This window comes from Balaenoptera musculus, chromosome 17 (assembly GCF_009873245.2).
Source record: "Balaenoptera musculus isolate JJ_BM4_2016_0621 chromosome 17, mBalMus1.pri.v3, whole genome shotgun sequence".
Lineage (NCBI taxonomy): Eukaryota > Metazoa > Chordata > Mammalia > Artiodactyla > Balaenopteridae > Balaenoptera > Balaenoptera musculus.
In genome coordinates, this window is record NC_045801.1 from 61,227,838 (window position 1) to 61,247,328 (window position 19,491).

Here is a 19,491-nt window from a genome sequence, read left to right on the forward strand (position 1 = left end):
TCCTGTTTTTATTCACCTATTATTAACCTGTGAACATTTTTCCATGTTATTAGAAAATGTAACTTGTAATAGTTGCTTAATACTCATCATGAAGATAATATACTTAACCATTCTCCTATTAATCATTTGATTTTTCCTAATAATTCCTATTTTAAGAAATACTGAGATAAAAGTTCATATTTACTTGAGATTACTTTCTCATAATGATATATTGGGTCAAAGGGAAAATACTGTCAATTTTGCCAAAATTTTATTTCATTAAAAGAGTAAAAATTTACCTTCTAAAAGCAGCCATTCACTTGGCTTCCTTGAGTCTTTCTTAACTTAGTTTTGAATCTTTAATAATATCTGTATAACAATAATATTAATAATAGGGTTGTGATAATCCAATGAGGTAATTCACATGAAAGTGTCATCTGCATAGAAAATTGTACTAAGGGGTTAGTTATTCTTTTCATCAATGTTGTTTATTATTATTGGCCAAGTATATCAACATAGAAATAATAGTTCTAAGCAACTATGACTTATAATACTTATTAAGATCTCAGCTTGTTTAATCCTGCAATGGATGTCATTATGATAAATTTTTGAGGGGAATATCTGCTATATGCTTAGTCTTAAAAATATTCTCTACTTTCTATTTAAATACTATCATTTTCCTTAGTTTTAAAGAAAGTAGACCTATCATTGGTAAGCCCAGCTTTAGATCAATGATATTGAACTTCAATGAAAAGTTACACAGACGACATGGTTTTTAGAGAGAAGATGACTAACGTGAACAATTTAGACTGTGAGGCCACTTGGTGAGATGCAGGGGGCAGTGTAACAAAAGCTGAGGAAGGAAATGGCAGAACTGAAGGAGTCTGAGCAGGGTGGGGCCACGCACCAGCCAGAACTTCCGTGGGCAAAACAGGTGGATAGTTTTAACAAGAGAACACCTCTGCTTATTTTGTTAACAGGACTGTTAAAAGTCTGAGCTCTGAGCCACCAAAACCGCTTCAAGAATTACATTTGTGTTGGGAAGAGAAAATGAACTTCTCTTGAGTGACTTATTAAGATTAGGGAAATTTTTATTGGATCTAACTGAAATAGATGAATAAATATTTTAATCAATCAACACACTATTTTTAGAAATAGAATCAATTTTATACTTAAGTAAAATGTAACATGATAAACAATGATTTCCTCATAATTGAAAAGTTACCGTTTTATCAACACATCATCTCAAACTTTATAACTAAGTTTGTGCATGTTTGGTTCTCATGTCAATGAGTCAGAAGTGTTTTATCTTCCCTCCTGAATATCCAGTCACTACTGAACACTCTGCTATTTAGTCATAAACAGAATAAGTGATTAGATTACAATTTTAACTGGAATATGAAAAATTAATTGGGAATAACTTCAAACAGGAAACAATAATAAAATGATGGTATAAATCTGTTATAAACACTATCACTGTTACATAGAGAATTAAAATATGAGTGTTTCAAATTGTTCATATGGTTTAACATTCAAACGTTTTTGATGGGAATAAGGAAGTATGATCACCAGCAGAGCAAGATTTAAAAGAATATAAACTGGGCTTCCCTGGTGGCGCAGTGGTTGGGAGTCTGCCTGCCAATGCAGGGGACACGGGTTCGAGCCCTGGTTTGGGAGGATCCCACGTGCCGCCGAGCGGCTGGGCCCGTGAGCCACAATTGCTGAGCCTGCGCGTCTGGAGCCTGTGCTCCGCAAGGAGAGGCCGCGATAGTGAGAGGCCTGCGCACCGCGATGAGGAGTGGTCCCTGCTTGCCACAGCTGGAGAAAGCCCTCGCACAGAAACGAAGACCCAACACAGCCATAAATAAATAAATAAATAAATAAATAAATACTTTAAAAAAAAGTAAAAGTCTATTAATTTAAAAACAAAAACAAAAACAAAACTTCCTTGTTAAAAGACAGGGAGTTCAGAATCAAAAAAAAAAAAAAAGAATATAAACTTATCAGTATTCTAGTGTATTTAGTGAGCACTAAAGGAGCTCAGAAAAAGCAGCTGAAAAGGAAAACTGCTCTAATACAAATTATCTTTCAAGATTAACACAAGAAGGTTGCTTTAAAACCCTCCCAACTTTCCAGATGAGACTTCTGATTTCTTCTAGGCAACTGGTTAATCTGTCTGCCTCTTCAATAACTATAGTACAACTGTTAAACTTTCCTTAATCTCCTTCTTCTGGAAGGCATTTATACTATGCTGCAGAACATCAAGCAGGGGATACTGAGGTAAAGAATGGAAGGTTTTTACCTTTGAAGATATCCACTTACAATTTGATCATCTTGAGAGCATTGTCACATTGCTCTTGACAGTCAAGTTGGCACTAGTTTCTATCAATATCAGGATTTCAGTCAAGCCTATATAAAAAGGCTGTCTGAACATTTCCAATAAGATTCACTAAATTCTGTTGAACAAACATGCAAGTAAATAGATTGTGTTCGTGTTAGGGGGTGAAAACATGTGTGCATGTATGGTCCAGAGGCGTATACAAGTGGCCATCACATACTTTTTGTTGTTCTGGCACTTTCTGGGCTTTATTTTTGAATGTTTTCCAAAGTTAAAATTTCCATGAAAAATTCAGATGTACAATTTTTATTGAAATATAATCTGATAATATTGATCTTAAATTTCCCTGTGGACGGTATCCAGGAATCCCATTAAGGTTATGCCCTCCTAATGGCCCATGTGCTCTCCAGGGAGTACCCTGTCATCCCACCATTATCTTCTCTCCATCCGCCTACCCCAGCTAGCCCCTACAGGAATTAGAGGTGGCAACTCTTCCAATATATGAAAACCATGATAGCACGAAGAACAGGTATGTACCTCAGAAACGATGCTAACATGCTGTTATTGAAATTCCAAGGAAGGAGAGCGTTTCCTGGCTATCACAGAGACAGAGTTGGACCTTGAAAAACAAGAGGATCTACGACTGTTGCAAAGGGGCAGATGGGCATCCCATCTGGAAAAGTCTGGAACGCAAGGCAGTGGTAATTTGCGTGTTTGATTCTAGCATAGGAATTAGGAAAGAAATGGATCATATAATGTTAAAGGTGGGAGGAATTCCAGAGGCATCTAGTCCAGGGGCTTTTCACATCTTTACTTTCTGGAAGTATTTTCTAAGCAGATTGCAAGCATGTAACCAATAGGTAAAATACAAAGTCAGAATGGCTTAGGAGACTAAAGCGCTCCTGATCTGTAGCACACGGCGGAGCACTGTCTGAAAACCAGCGACCTAAGTCCATCCCCCGTGAGAAAAGAGACTCAGAGAAATGAAGTTACGCGCTCAAGGTCATTATTAGGCTTTGAGAGCAAGAGTCCTTTACTTACTTTGCAGTAATATGTATAACACTGTGAATTACCTCAGCTATATTTTCCGGCAGGGTTCAGGAACAATAACATAACATATTATTCAGATATCACACTTCAATATGAAGAAATTAATAATGATGGGTGATTTTTACCTCCACCTGAATTTTGGTTTATTTTAAATGGTATCTTTATAATTCACTCTTGATTTCACTGATGAAAATGATTTTTTAATGTAAAACTGAAAATCAGATAGAAGCCCTATATACTAGCTTATCAAAGCGCAATCATGCTGCAGCATTTGGCCTGAGATTCCAGGTTTGCTCTCTTTGAGACTTTCAACACTCAGTCTGTGGGGATCCATCATGGCTGCACATCTGAACAATCGAAATGTTGTGTCCTGCTCAAAGAAGAGGAAATGATTTTCCTCAAAGTTGAATTTAATTTCACTGTACATATTTGATACGTTCCAATCGACCGAGTAAAGCACTGTGTTGTCATTAATTCTCAAAAATTATTTTTATTATTTAGATTAACAAAGTAAAAATTGCCTCATATATTTCATAGATAAGTCAATTATTACTTGTGAGGCAGTGAAGTATGCATTCACTAGAAATTACACTGTTTTCAAATTGCACAGTAGTTTTCCAAAAACAAAACTCTTACCTAAGCACCAAAAAAAGAAAAAAACTAAAAAGAACATTAGGAATTGAAAAGAATATTATTTCAATGTTTTCCAGCTTATTATAAAATGTTCCTTCACATCCACATACATGATAGTTAAACAAATATAGAATATTTGTCATATTTTCTTTTGTTACCCAGTTTCTGAAACAAAATGTTCATTCAGCAAAAAAGTACTCATACACAGCAAAGCTGTTTCTTTACACAACACATACACACACCAAAAATCATTAAAAACAAGTGACAGAACCTCATTAATGATATAGACTGGCATTATTTTTTAGACTGACATTACCTCTTATTATTTACTGTGCCGTGAATAAGGATACAGCTCGAAACAGTATCCTCAAGTTCAAATTCTGGTTCCACTACTTGTGTGACCTCAGGGAAATATACCCAAATTCTTTTTGCCTCAATTTCCCTGTATATAAAAATGGAATAATATCTAAATATAACTGAGGAGTAAATATGTTAACACATGTGAACTTTTTAGTGTGGTGGCTGACATTTTTAAAACAATGTGAGTTACTACCATTAGACTGAAACTATAAACAAATGAAAAATTCATATATGTTCTTTTTTCAAAGGAGGAAGAAAAATCCAGACATTCCATATGGATTATAAAACTAAAAAGAATGCAGACTTTAAAAAAATCTTTAAGAAATGCGTAAACCATCATACAATGTTGTTTTTCTTCCCACTCCTTCCTTTCTTAGAGGGGGGAAAAACTGCTGAATTTCTGATACCTTTTGAAATACAGTCTTTAGGTTATTGAAATTGCGTATCTGGAAGAAGAGAAAGTATCAGAGACTGCTGGCCAGTCTCCACAGAGGAGACTAGGAAAACACTATCCTCTCCTGAAGACAGAGCACTTGATTCCACACAGTTTGCATTTGAAAATCGCATTATCAGCGAAATATACAAGACAGAAAAGGTTTGACTTCACCAAATGCAGCTCTTTTTTTAGGTGCATGAATCTGCTGACTGTTCCAGGACAATCATTCCATTTCTTTAGGTAAAACAATCATTTGCCTTCATTCATGAGCAAAGCTGGGAGATACAGTCTGAGAGGTGGATTTACCTCTTAATAGGGGTGGTAGCTTGGAGAGAGACAATTTAGAGAGTTGCATTTGAAAGGAGAATATTATGCTTAACAGATACTGAGGGACAATTCTGTGCTGTGCATTTTGCAAGGCCTTTTTCTCATTTAATCCTAACCAGATTTTATACAGTGATGAGTTACTGCCCCCAGTTTTATAAATGAGAAAACTGGGACTCAAAAGGGCACAGTAACTTGAGCAAAGACACATACACAATACCAAGATTCTAACCGAAATTTATCTGGTACTAAAATGGATTCTCAGGTCACCACACCACATTTGGAGATTCTAGAGTCTAATAAGCCACTTTCTTTAATTTTTAGAGTGAATTCATAGCTCCTGTGTTCCCAGACTCAACATCTAGCTCTTGTTTAGCTATGAATTTCACTGTCTTCACTGAAAGAAACGTATGTTAAAATCTCTACTGTATAAGACCTGGATTTTGGAATCCATACAACAAGTTTTAAACCTTTAGAATGCCTGGGGAAGTCATCTTAGAGCTCTCATATCCATGAGTTTCTTAAAAGGATTTCATCCTTTGTCCTTAGAATCATTTGAATTTCAATATATATTTATGTGAACTCATGAATCATAAGAAATTGTTTTAATAATTTTTATAGTGGTGCAAGTGTTAATACAAATCAAAATGCAAGGTCTAACAGAATAATGAACCCTCAATTTGGTTTCATTTAACTTGGATATTGACCCTACTTTGAATACTTATATACTCAGAAAATAGGTGTTTCTCTCTACCTTGGAATATCCATTGCCTTTCTGCTCCCTGTACGTATGTTTCCAAATTTGGTCACCTGGAAATTAACTGTTCTTCAGCTTCTGTATATATAGAGAAGTGAAGGATTTGATTCTAAATATACATAATGCAATATACAATAGTATTTCTCTTCTCCAGAGTGTGATTTTAACAAACATTTTAGCACTAAAAATCTATGGTTCAAAAGATTAACCTAAGAATCCTTTCAAAATGTAATGGTTGGCTCTGACCTCAGGGAACACAGGCACCTACCAAGTCAAGTGGTTTCCTTTTCTATTTCAGGATAATCTAAAAAAACAAAACGTTTAAGATTCTTGAAGCTAAACTGGCAAACAGTTCTATTTTACCCTACAAACTCTAGTAAAGGTGCTATCAGTAAAACTGACAAGGGTGTTGATAAAGCAAGTAGATTGAGGGGGAGCTTTTTAATTTTATAGCTAAATACGAAGTCTTAAGTTTTATTTTGAAATAGATAAGTAAGCCAAATTAACAACCACTACATTAATTAAAACTTTTATGCTTAGTTTTCAAACTAAATCTACTCATGAATATTAGAAATATTCATACTTTGGTGGGTATTAATTAAATTAATATTAACACTTACTCCTCACCCTTGATGTTTCTGTGGAACTGAAGCTGTCTCCTGACCCCAGGCCACCCATTTATTCACCTGACCCTAGAAGAGGTGAAGGGACTTACCTGGTAGGCAAATTTGGGAAGACTAAACTGGGGTGTGTAGCCCCAATCGTGCTCTCTTTCTTCGGGAGCAAACTGCCTACAAGTTCCCACAGAAAGTTACACAGAAAGGAATTCTTACTATCTGAATTCTTGATAAAATATGACACGAATAAATTACAGTATATGCAAAAAAAAAGCAAAGACAAATTTAAAAAATTATGCTTCAATGTGTTATCTTCTCACAAATGCTAAAACACATAACTGGGTTAATTTTGCCAGTGAGTTCAGCCTAAAAAGTGTAAAAAAAAACATAAGCCCAATATTGAAGTTGACAGTGAGATATATACTCAAACTCAGAAGTTGAAAAATTTGCATTAGAAACTGAAAGTAAATTAGAAAGTCACATACAAGTTGCCAGTTATATACACTTACCACATATTTTAGTTTCTTTTCTATAATAAAAATTGTATTTCTCCAGTTTATTGTAAGTGAAAACTAAGACTGGGAACTGGGCATTATCTTCTTGGCACTTTACAATAAAAACAATAAATGAATAAATAAAAAACCTCATTGAAGCTGAAGGTTTCCAGTGCTCGTCAATATAACTGATCCATGAGCCATTAGAGGCTCATAAAATAAGAAAGCCCAATAAAATAATCATAATCTCACATGTTTATTTAGTTCTGAGACTTAAATGATGGACCTTTGTACCTGACCATGCCTAGAGACAAGTTTCATTACACACACACACTCACAAATACACACACAAACATACTTATGCTCATGTTCTCTATTTCTCTTAATTGTGTAAACTCACATACACATGTTCATGGGACATCAATAAAGCCACCATAGCTTTCCTTTAATAAACAACAAAGGGCTGTTCTTTAGTTTTATTTTAAAAATAAATAATTTAAGCAATGGATTTTTATTTAAATTATAATAATGTATAATTCTTGACCTCTGGATTTCCTCTGAATGGCAGATAAACCCAAACAAAAAAGAAAAGCTTGTCTTAAGTGAACATACTTTGATGCTTTTTAATTATATTTCTAGCATCTGAACTTGTTTCATCATTACCAAGTTCATTTTAAGTAGGTTTTCAGGACATAAAATTCAAGATTCTCTTATGATAATCTTCTTTCTAACCTCCTAACTTACACAAAATATGGTATATATAATTATAATTTTTCAAGTTACAGTAGTGTTTTAGACAAGTTTAGGGTGAATCAAGGGTATGTTTATTACATAGAAAAGTAAATGTTTTTACAACTTAAAAATGTCTCTTGTTAGTAACACAAAATTTGTAGACTAATGTCACATCTTGATTTAAACTGTTTTCCCTGGTTAATCTTCAACTTATAGAAAGCAACGTTCATTAACTCTGTCTTTCTTTAAGTTTCTCTTATCCACAAGCAGTAATTGCTCCCATCCCCTCTGGTCTTAATCACTAGATTTCAGAAGAAAGGAATTATCTTCCTTCCCAGGTAATCTTTTTAAGTAGAATTTTGATGTCTTCTTTAGAGTCATTTCTAATCTATGTCTAGAAGCCTTCTCTGTTGACTTGCCCTAGTTGACCACAAAGAATTTTATCTCCTCTCTATTTTAACAAAAACTTTATAACTCTATTATCCTACTTTTTTTTCCTTAATTATTTCTTTTCCTTAGACAGCAGTTTTAAGAAATTGTTTACTATTTAAGCTCCATTTAGTCATCACCCACTCACTTTTTTTTAACTTCTTTCCACCCCAGTTTTGCCAAGAAACTTTTTCTCTACGGGTTGTCACCAGTCAAGGCCACAACTTCCTTACCCTGTGCTGACTCTTTTGCACAGTCCTTGATCTGGTCTCCCCAGTTCCAATTCAATTTACCCATTTCTGACAGATTAATCTTTCTAATCTTTCTAATGTGTAGTTTGGTTAAACCCTCTTAATGTGGAGGGTAGAGACAATGAAGGGCAGAGGATTCTTTTTTTTTTCTTTTTTCCCCAGAGGATTCTTAATGATTCTTCAATAGAAGAATGGATTCTTCTTCCCCTGAATAAACTTTACCTTGGTTAACTATTCTTAACACTTCTGATCGAGCAAAACCATTAAAGTCACTATTCTTCTATAAAGCATTCACATGTCTGCCTCAAACTTTAATATTCTCTTTGTGTAAAACAGTATCTTTCAAACATCTTTAACCATGACCTCCAGTGAGACATATATTTTAAATTGTGACCAAGTATACACAAAATTATACATATGTATTTTATGTCAGTATCACATAAATCTACACAATTTTCATGACATAATGACACTCTGTAACTTTTTATAGGTAAATCATGATCCAGAAAACCTATTTCATCAGCCAGTAATGAAGCACAACCCACTGTTTAAACACCCCCGATCTAGATTATCTAAATCCTTGCTCTTTTTCTAGATTTGATTCAATTATATACTTCATTAAGCCATTCATTCATTCATTCCATTCAAAAAGAACAAGTAATAATCCCCTTTTGGAAGGCAGTCATTTCTGTATGCATTGGGAACAAAATGACAATGAGCAAACAAGTCCCTGCCTTCACGGAGTTTGCCGTGTCCACCCTCAAAGGATAATGATCAACCAAGCTCCTCTCTCTTGAAGTATTTACCTATTCCAACCATTTCATAACTGTATCATGCTACTTTGCATTTCCTCATCTTTTATACCTTAATTCCATCTCCATAAATAGACTGCGATATCCTTCAAGAGAGGAATTTTAATTATGCATATTTTTCATTCTGTACCTTCACGTAGTAAGGGGAACAATAGGGTAAGGGCGAAAAACAACGGAGTTCTATCCTTAGCTCATCACTTACCAGTTTGCACGTTTAGGCCAGTCACTACTCAGCTTCTCTCAAATACGGTTTTCTCATCTGTAAAATGAGAGCATGGGGCTACATCAGCAGTTTTCAAATTCTACTGCACAAAGTTTTCAGGACTCAATGGAGGTTCCAAAGCATGACAATAAGGGGTCTTCACTCAAAAGAGAGGATCTCCATCTCCTGCCTCAAGTAGAGCTTACAATTTTATTTAAAAAATTCTTGATGCTAAAAAAAATGTTAATTTATTAAATCTCAAGATCTTGCAATCAAGTGCTCATCTTGTCTGGAAGTTGAGGAAGAAGAATAAGGTAGGAAGAAAAGAGGAAGAAAAGAGGGATTTTAGGAGGAAGAGAGGAAAGAAGAGAAAATACTTTTAATAGAGTGTACACTGCTATGTTTCAGGAACTGTGTTAGGATCAGTATATATGTTACCTTATTTTTTCTATTCAACAATTTCACAAGATAGAAATTTATTAGGCCCCTTTTACACACAAGAAAGGAAGGAAAATGAAGTTCAGAAAGGTTAGATAACTTGATCAAGTACCTACTGAAGAAGCAGCGAGGCCAAAATCTGTTCTCTTTCCATTATCCCAAGCTTCCCTTAAAGAAAACTAACATGGACATTACATTTGTTTTTTTGTTTTTTTTTAAATTTCCCTAGATTTCACCTCACTTAATCCTCACAACTTTGAGGAATATACTTTAGTATTATCCTTATTTTGCCAATTAGGAAACCATGGTTCAGAGAAATGAAAGTGATCTGTCCAAAACCAAATTCAGTGGGGGCAAAGATGGAATGAAATACCTGAATTCATATTCTGTGCTCTTTCCATATACCAAATGGCCTCCTTTACAAGAAAGAAACAGAAACAGGGAAACAAGAAGAGGGAAGGAGGCAGAAAGGATGGGACAGGTGGAGAATTACAACAATTCCACTGCTTACTTAAGAGGGTTAGTGAGTCAGATAATTTAATGGAAAGTACCTGGAAAAATCTGAAATGCTTTATCAAGATAAGTCATCACTATTAACTATTCAAACAGTGTGTGCTAAAGATGACATTTTATATATTTGTAAAATTCCATGTGGTAACTGCAAATATAAAAGAGCTCTATAATGAATTAATTACTTAGATATACTACAGAAACTCATATAAAAGAGGGACAATCTGGCACTCTTCAGATTATGATACAAGAATTGGTTACATATGCCTGCTTTCTGTTCATGATGTACTGTCCCTACTGGCAGTAGAATAATTCAAATTTTCAACTTTTCTTGGATTTCATCACAAACTCAATCAAAAGCATGAAAGTCAGTATTTTAATACCCTTGCACCATGTGAAAAATAATAGCATGCTCTACTACCTGAACTCTTACAGCATTTTTAATTTTGATTGTCTTCCCATTATAGACTGTCAGGACTTTATCAGGAAGATCATCCAAACAAACTAGAACATTATTAAGGTTCCAGCAGTGCAGTAACTCCCTGAAAGTATGAGTGATTAAAAGCCATACAGTTGTGACAAGGACCATAAGGAGATCAGACAAAGAAGTTACATGACTTTAAAAGAAAAAAAAAAAAAGAGGACTAGAATGATTTAACCCTTTGTATCTTTTACCAGTGTAAAACAGGATCAGTATATATGTTACCTTATTTTTTCTATTGATCTAGAAAAAAAATAAGGTGACATATATACTGATCCTGTTTCTTAACACTATATATGTCATTTCATTTTTATAAAGTTTTTTTTTTAATACTTTTATAATCAAAAGTAAAGAATCCAAGAAAGAAATTCTGTAATGGATATTCAGGTAGAATGCTGAGAGAACCCCAGAAGACCGCCAACTGTGAGTCAGGCAATGCCTGAGGGCAAAGGTGGCATCTGAACTGGATCTGGAAGGAGACTCGGGGTTTACTGAGTGGAGAAGACAGGAGATGATGGCCAAGGTCGTGAGAGAATCATCTAGAAGAGTAAAGACATAAAGACAGTAAAGGTTTGGAAGTCAGCATTTCACATAGTTTGAGTGGCAGACAGAGGAGAGGAGGTGGAAGCTGGAGGTTTCCCAGGTGAGAAAACATTGAGACCAAATTCTAAAGGGCTTTAGATGCTATCTTAGAGACATTGAGATCTCAGTCAATGCAGAGCCAGGGTCCTAGCAGCTGAGGCCTCCCTCTAAACGTGGGGCATTCTCAGATTTCTTCTCTGTAAGATGTTTCTGTCCCCACCCGTCTGTGAGGCAAAACTCCTGGTTAAAGATGAAAATTTCTAATGGAGTAAAAATGGAGTGAGGGGATGTGAAAGGTACACTGACAGAGTTGGAAGTGACAGGATCTGTTCACCAGTTGGCTACAGGGATGCGAAAGAAGAAAAACTTGAGGATAAAAGAGAGATCTGGTGATAGGAAATTAAGGAACAGCAGGATTAGGGTAAATAAAGAATTAGTGAAATAACGGTGCATATTGAAGATAAGGTCTCTGAGGAATACTGGTTGGACAGTTTGAAACACGGATCTTATATTCATGAGAGAGACTGAGGCCCTTTCCCGTCTGATTTTCACCACTACTGCAGTAGCGTAACTAATTATACATCACTAAAAAGTAAATGAGTAACGTTTTTAATCTTATAAGTGAAACTCTTAAAAAAAAAAAAGCTTGTGGAAAACAAACAAACAAACAAAGGTCATGTACATCAAGAATATTTATACTTCTATTCATATACGTTCCTCCCGATATCAACTGGATTATTATCCAATTATTCAGTTTCTTGTACTAGGATTATACATCCACACCCTGTGCTATGTAATTCTACAGTGCCTCCCACTGTGGGTGGGATACACTTCCCTATCCCACTCATGTCGGGGTTGGCCATGAAATTGCTTTGACTAATACAGTGTTAGTGGACATGATGTAACAGAAACTCTAACTGCTTGCATGGCTCGGCTTGCTCTCTCCTGCGCCTGTGATCTGCCACGAAAAGAGCATGTCACTCATTCTGCTGCTCCTTCAGCCTGGACCTCAGGCCTGAAACCTCATCAGAAGCCTGTAATGTAGCCTTAACCCAAAGGAGCCTAGCCTAGATCGGCCACTTTATACCCTCAGGAGTGTAAAAATAAATAAAACATCAATAAGCCACTGAGCATTTTATGATTTTGTCGTTGTTGTTATGCAGTATTGTAGCAAGACTTGATTAACATAGCTTTTCCTTTACCTCCAAGTAAACAGAGGGGTATTTTTTTTCCCTTAAAATTGTGGTTTTCTATAGAATCATAATATACTTGTTAAGATACATATATGTGAAATACCCCCATTCAGAAAACCCCGAAGTTGAAGAAAATACCAACAGAGGGATATATCATGTTCATGGATTACCTTACTCAATAAATAAAGGTTTTTCAACTCTTTGCAAATTAATCAATGAAGTTATGGCATTTCCAATGAAAGTCCAAGCATGACTTTTAGTGAATATTAACAAGGTCATTCTAAATATCTATATGGTATTGAAAAGAATAAAAGTAGCCAAGACAATCTTGAAGACAATGTCTGATTTTATGCATGTATGGTATTTCTTATAGTTTCAAAAAATTAATATAAATTAAAAAATAGAAATAATTATAGAACTAGAAAGAGACCTTAGAGATTAAACATATAATAACAAAAACATGAAATGCACCTGAAGACTGAAAAGTAAGCAATAAAAATATTTCTTATGTGAAGAGCAAAAGTGGAAAGAGAATAAAAAGATGAAATAAAGACAAGAGACAAAGAAAACTAATCTAGGAGGTCCAACGAATAGAAATGAGAATGAGAAAATAAAAAACAAAGAAATGGGAAAGAAGAAATCATCAAAGAAAAAACAAGAAAATATCCCCAAACTAAAGAATGATAATGAGTTTCAAAATTGAACAGGCCCATGGGGATCCCAATGCAAGGAGTGAAAAAAGGCCCACACTCATATCCTTCTGAAATTTTGGGATACTGCATTGTGAGACTTAAAAAATATGTAGAGATTCACAAGGGAAGTTTCCAGGGGAAAAAAACTCTGAGATTTTGAGGGGAAAAATAAAATATGGATAAGATAACAGCAAATTTAGAGCAGGAACTAAAACGAAACACAATTCAGGATAAAAACAAACCTGTATGAAAAAGTCAAGGTGCACACGTAAAGCAAATGCAATTTGGAATGACGTCAAGCAACTGAATTAAAAAATAAATAAATAAATAAAAAAGAGAGAGTCCGTTTGGACACGGTGAACTTTTTTCCAAGCATGCCCTAGGTTTCCTGGGATGGGCCTCTATCCAAGAACACAGCACACTAGTTGTCATTCAGCATTAGATAATGTTAGTGGAGTGTCAGCACTGTTTACAAGTTTCCAACATTTAGAGTCAACATATTAGAAAAAGGAAGACAGTGACTGTTATAGAAAGAATGTAAATATAAACAAGCTTGACAATATAAAAGTAAAAGTTTAGCTGACTAAAAAAGTTAGCCTGAGGAGGAAGGAAAATTTGAGGACACGGGTGGAAGTATTAATAACTTGTCTTAGAAAGTGAACTGTATACACTTGTTGGAAAAAAGAAATAAACTTTAACTACATTATTTTGAGTTATAAAAGTAATCAATAGGGGGCTTCCCTGGTGGCGCAGTGGTTGAGAATCTGCCTGCCAATGCAGGGGACACGGGTTCGAGCCCTGGTCTGGGAAGATCCCACATGCCGCGGAGCAACTGGGCTCGTGAGCCACAACTACTGAGCCTGCATGTATGGAGCCTGTGCTCCGCAACAAGAGAGACCGCGATGGTGAGAGGCCCGTGCACCGCGATGAAGAGTGGCCCCCACTCGCCGCAACTAGAGAAAGCCCTCGCACAGAAACGAAGACCCAACACAGCCAAAAATAAATAAATAAATTAATTAGTTTTTTAAAAAAAGTGACTAAGAGTTCACAAGTCCTTTAAAAAAAAAGTAATCAATAGAAGAACAAAACTAAAACTATAAATGTCAAATATTGAAAGGAGGGATGGGGAAAGGTGAGGTAAGCTAAGTGGGACAGATCCTCAAGTTTCACACTGGAAGTCAACTATATCAGTTCAAAGTTGACAGTCATGTGATCAAGAATTGCAGAATAGCAGTCCAAAGAAAAACAACTAAAAATCCACAGGTAGGAGTTGCCCCTGAGAACGTGATGAAAGTGAGGGAATGATAAGGCAGAGATGGTATTTTTGCTATAACTCTCCTAGAACATGAGATTGTGATTTATCTTTTTTAACACCTTTATTGGAGTATAATTGCTTTACAATGGTGTGTTAGTTTCTGCTTTATAACAAAGTGAATCAGCTATACATATACATATATCCCTATATCTCCCCCCTCTTGCATCTCCCACCCACTGTCCCTATCCCACCCCTCTAAGGTGGTCACAAAGCACTGAGTTGATCTCCCTGTGCTATGCAGCTACTTCCCACTAGCTATCTATTTTACATTTGGTAGTGTGTATATGTCAGTGCTACTCTCTCACTTCATCCCAGCTTACCCTTCCCCCTCCCCATGTCCTTAAGTCCACTCTCTACATCTGCGTCTTTATTCTTTTCCTGCCCCGAGGTTCATCAGAACCATTTTTTTTAGGTTCCATATATATGTGTTAGCATTCGGTATTTGTTTTTCTCTTTCTGACTTACTTCACTCTGTATGAAAGACTCTAGGTCCATCCACCTCGACAAATAACTCAATTTCGTTTCTTTTTATGGCTGAGTAATATTCCATTGTATATATGTGCCACATCTTCTTTATCCATTCATCTGTCGATGGGGACTTAGGTTGCTTCCATGTCCTGGTTATTGTAAATAGAGCTGCAATGAACATTGTGGTACATGACTCTTTTTGAATTATGGTTTTCTCAGGGTATATGCCCAGTAGTGGGATTGCTGGGTACTATGGTAGTTCTATTTTTAGTTTTTTAAGGAACCTCCATACTGTTCTCCATGGTGGCTGTATCAATTTACATTCCCACCAACAGTGCAAGAGAGTTCCCTTTTCTCCACACCCTCTCCAGCATTTATTGTTTGTAGATTTTTTGATGATGGCCATTCTGACCGGTGTGAGGTGATATCTCATTGTAGTTTTGATTTGCATTTCTCTAATGATTAGTGATGTGGAGCATCCTTTCATGTGTTTGTTGACAATCTGTATATCTTCTTTGGAGAAATGTCTATTTAGGTCTTCTGCCCATTTGGGGATTGAGTTGTTTGTTTTTATTGATATTGAGCTGCATGAGCTGCTTGTATATTTTGGAGATTAATCCTTTGTCAGTTGCTTCATTTGCAAATATTTTCTCCCATTCTGAGGGTGGTCTTTACATCTTGTTTATGGTTTCCTTTGCTGTGCAAAAGCTTTTAAGTTTCATTAGGTCCCATTTGTTTATTTTTGTTTTTATTTCCATTTCTCTAGGAGGTGGGTCAACAAGGATCTTGCTGTGAGTTATGTCATAGAGTGTTCTGCCTATGTTTTCCTCTAAGAGTTTTATAGTGTCTGGCCTTACATTTAGGTCTTTAATCCATTTTAAGTTTATTTTTGTGTATGGTGTTAGGAAGTTTTCTAATTTCATTCTTTTATATGTAGCTGTCCAGTTTTCCCAGCACCACTTATTGGGGAGGCTGTCTTTTCTCCATTGTATATTCTTGCCTCCTTTACCAAAGATAAGGTGACCATATGTGCGTGGGTTTATCTCTGGGCTTTCTATCCTGTTCCATTGATCTATATTTCTGTTTTTGTGCCAGTACCATACTGTCATGATTACTGTAGCTTTGTAGTATAGTCTGAAGTCAGGGAGCCTGATTCCTCCAGCTGCATTTTTCTTTCTCAAGATTGCTTTGGATATTTGGGGCTTTTGTGTTTCCATACATATTGTGAAATTTTGTGTTCTAGTTCTGTGAAAAATGCCATTGGTAGTTTGATAGGGATTGCATTGAATCTGTAGATTGCTTTGGGTAGTAGAGTCATTTCCACAATGTTGATTCTTCCAATCCAAGAACATGGTATATCTTTCCATCTGTTTGTATCATCTTTAATTTCTTTCATCAGTGTCTTATAGCTTTCTGCATACAGGTCTTTTTCTCCTTAGGTAGGTTTATTCCTGGGTGTTTTATTCTTTTTGTTGCAGTGGTAAATGTGAGTGTGTTCTTAATTTCTCTTTGAGATTTTTCATCATGATTTATCTTTAAAAATCATTTATATTGGGCTGGCCAAAAAGTTCGTTCGGGATTTTCCATAAGATCTTACGGAAAAACCCAAATAAACTTTTTCGTCAGCCCAATAAAAGACTGACCCAGGATCCATTTCCCATGAAACTACTAGTTGTACACTTATAATAACAACAAACAATAAAGAAAACTTCATCTTAAAAAACTAAGTACCTGAAATGGAATGAGAAAAAGCCATCATCAGGTTAATGAATTAATTCAAATACCCAAATTTAACATTATAGTAAAAAACAAAGAAAGCAGGCACTGAATACTAGAAAGTAAAAAAGAGAATACTGAGCAGCGGAATATTATTTGTAGACCATCTACCAGCTAATTGTTTGTTTCCATTTGTTCTAAGGATAAATTTTGTTTTAATTTACCACCATTTCAATTCTAAAGAAATGGCACTAAAAGATTTATCTCAGGTTGTACAGGTAGTAAATGATGGAGCAGGAATTTTTCTGGATTCAACACCATTCCATTATATAATTTATTATATACTATATACAGATTACATAATATATACATATTATATACTATCATCATTTTAGTGATCATTAATCTTACTGATTATAATTTCAGGCTACTAAATTACAATATCAAAATATTAATTTTAAAATACACACACAACTACAGTATATTTACCTAGATCTACTTTAGCTTCTGTGGTAGGCAGATTAATGGTCTTTCAAAGATGCCCTAATCTCTGGAAGCTATGAATATGTTACCTTACATGGCAAGTGACTTTGCAGATGTGATTAAGGACCTTTAAATAAGGAGATTATCCTGGATAGTCTGGATGGGCCCAGTGTAATTACAAGAGTTCTTGAAATATGGAACAGGGAGACAAGAGAGTCAGAAAAGGAGATGTGATGACAGAAATAAAGGTTAGAGAGACTTCCCTCGTGGTGTAGTGGTTAAGAGTCTGCCTGCCAATGCAGGGGACACAGGTTCAATCCCTGATCCAGGAAGATCCCACATGTCACAGAGCAACTAAGCCCGTGTGCCCCAACTACTGAGCCTGTGCTCTAGAGCCCGTGAGCCACAACTACTGAAGCCTGCACGCCTAGAGCCCGTGCTCCACAACAAGAGAAAGCCACAGCAATGAGAAGCCAGAGTACTGCAATGAAGAGTAGCCCCCGCTAGCCACAACCAGAGAAAGCCCGCGTGCAGCAACGAAGACCCAACGCAGCCAAAAATAGATAAGTAAATAAATACATTTATTTTAAAAAAAAGAAAGAAAAGGGTTAGAGCGATGGGGTTGTTGGCTTTGAAGATGGAAGATGGAAGAAGGGGCCATGAGCCAAGGAATGGAGGAAGACTGTAGAAGCAGAAAAAGGTAAGAGAACACATTCTCCCCTAGAGTCTGCAGAGGAATGCAGCCTTGCCGACACCTGGAATTTAGCCCAGTGAGACCTCTTTTGGAGTTTTGACCTTCAGAGCTGTAAAATAATACATCTGTGTTATTTCAAGCCACTCAGTTGGTGGTAATTTGTTACAGCAGAATTAGGAAGCTAATACAGAATCTGCTCCAGAATCAGAAAGATCTCGGCTTAAGCCCTGTCTCTGCTATGCAATTTTGAGCTAGATTCCTAACCTCTATGAACCTCTGGTTTCTTTATCTGAAAAGGTGAATTTATAAAAAACATTTATTCAAGCAAGTTTGGTGACCATTAGTCTACAGTTAGAGTTCATTAAAGTGTAGGTATTATTATTAAGTACTAATTGTAGAAGAAGAAGAAAACTCGTAAGAAAAAAATGGATAAGATTGTTTTTTGCTTCTGAACACCCAAAGTTAGCTAGCCAGTGATTCTTCATAACATACTGTCTACAAGTTGAAATATGAAGGGGGAAAAGTCCTCCAATATTGAAACCACTTCATGATTTGAGCTCATTCACTCTACTCCTTTAATATCTAGCCTCTTTGGGGAAGAGGCAATATCCTTGACTGGCTATAAATTTATGAGTGTAGTTGCTTTTATGGCTCTGAATGTAATAGAAGCTAAGTAAATACTGATAAGTTCTCTATTCTTCTGAGAAGTTTCCACCCACATAATATTGTCCTATCATTGGAAATCCCCATAGTTTTGATAAGAATGAAGGCAAGAACTCTTTTATATATAACACTTGTCAATTAGAATCAGAACAGCATTCATCATTTTAGTTGGAAAGGCTATGGGGTTTTTTAAAAACCCACTTGAAGTCTATATAATGAAATTTTGCCCTTATTGTCTTTTGAGCAACTTCAGCTGGTTTGGGAGGTTAATGTTGGCTTCCAAATTTATTTTTTTCAAGCATTCTTTAACACTGTTTGCATCTATAGATTAAGTGGTAAACTGAATTAAAGGAAATAAGCATTTTCTGTCACCACAATCTTCCCACATAAAGAGACTAAGTTTGAAAACCATGTCCGTTTTTTCAGTACAGGGCTAGGTATTGTCTTCATGAACTAGCCCTATAGGGAACTATTTTAACTCTTTCAAACCACTTAGTTACCAGTCATTTTCAGGAATTCTTTGTGTACACAGTGTTTTTAAAGAGATTTTTTTCTCAGATGCAATGTATTTAACCTTTCTGTGTACAGGATCATAACATGGCAAAAGTTAATTAGTATCCAGGAGGCCTCACAACTAGGTGAATTCTCACTGAGAATCTTGATCACTCTAAAAAGTATAAAATGTGACTAAGGAAAAATAATTACAAAATTCCCCCTATTTTTCATGGCATATGCTTTTTCACTGGTATGTTCATCACATCAAGATACTACCTATGTCATTTGTAAACTCTTTAGGGAACCATTATTGATATTGACCAAAAGATCTTTCAGATCTCACCTGG

At 35.7% G+C, this 19,491-nt stretch overlaps 1 protein-coding gene across 2 annotated transcripts in view; it reads right to left on the reverse strand.

Moving 5' to 3' along the window:
- Positions 1 to 19,491, reverse strand: part of HNF4G (hepatocyte nuclear factor 4 gamma) — a 133,444-nt gene that overhangs the window by 67,328 nt on the left and 46,625 nt on the right. For both annotated transcript variants that reach the window (XM_036830328.1, XM_036830329.1), the window contains exon 2: positions 9,415 to 9,471. The gene's annotated coding sequence lies outside the window, so the exon portion shown is untranslated. The remainder of the gene's footprint in view (positions 1 to 9,414; positions 9,472 to 19,491) is intronic.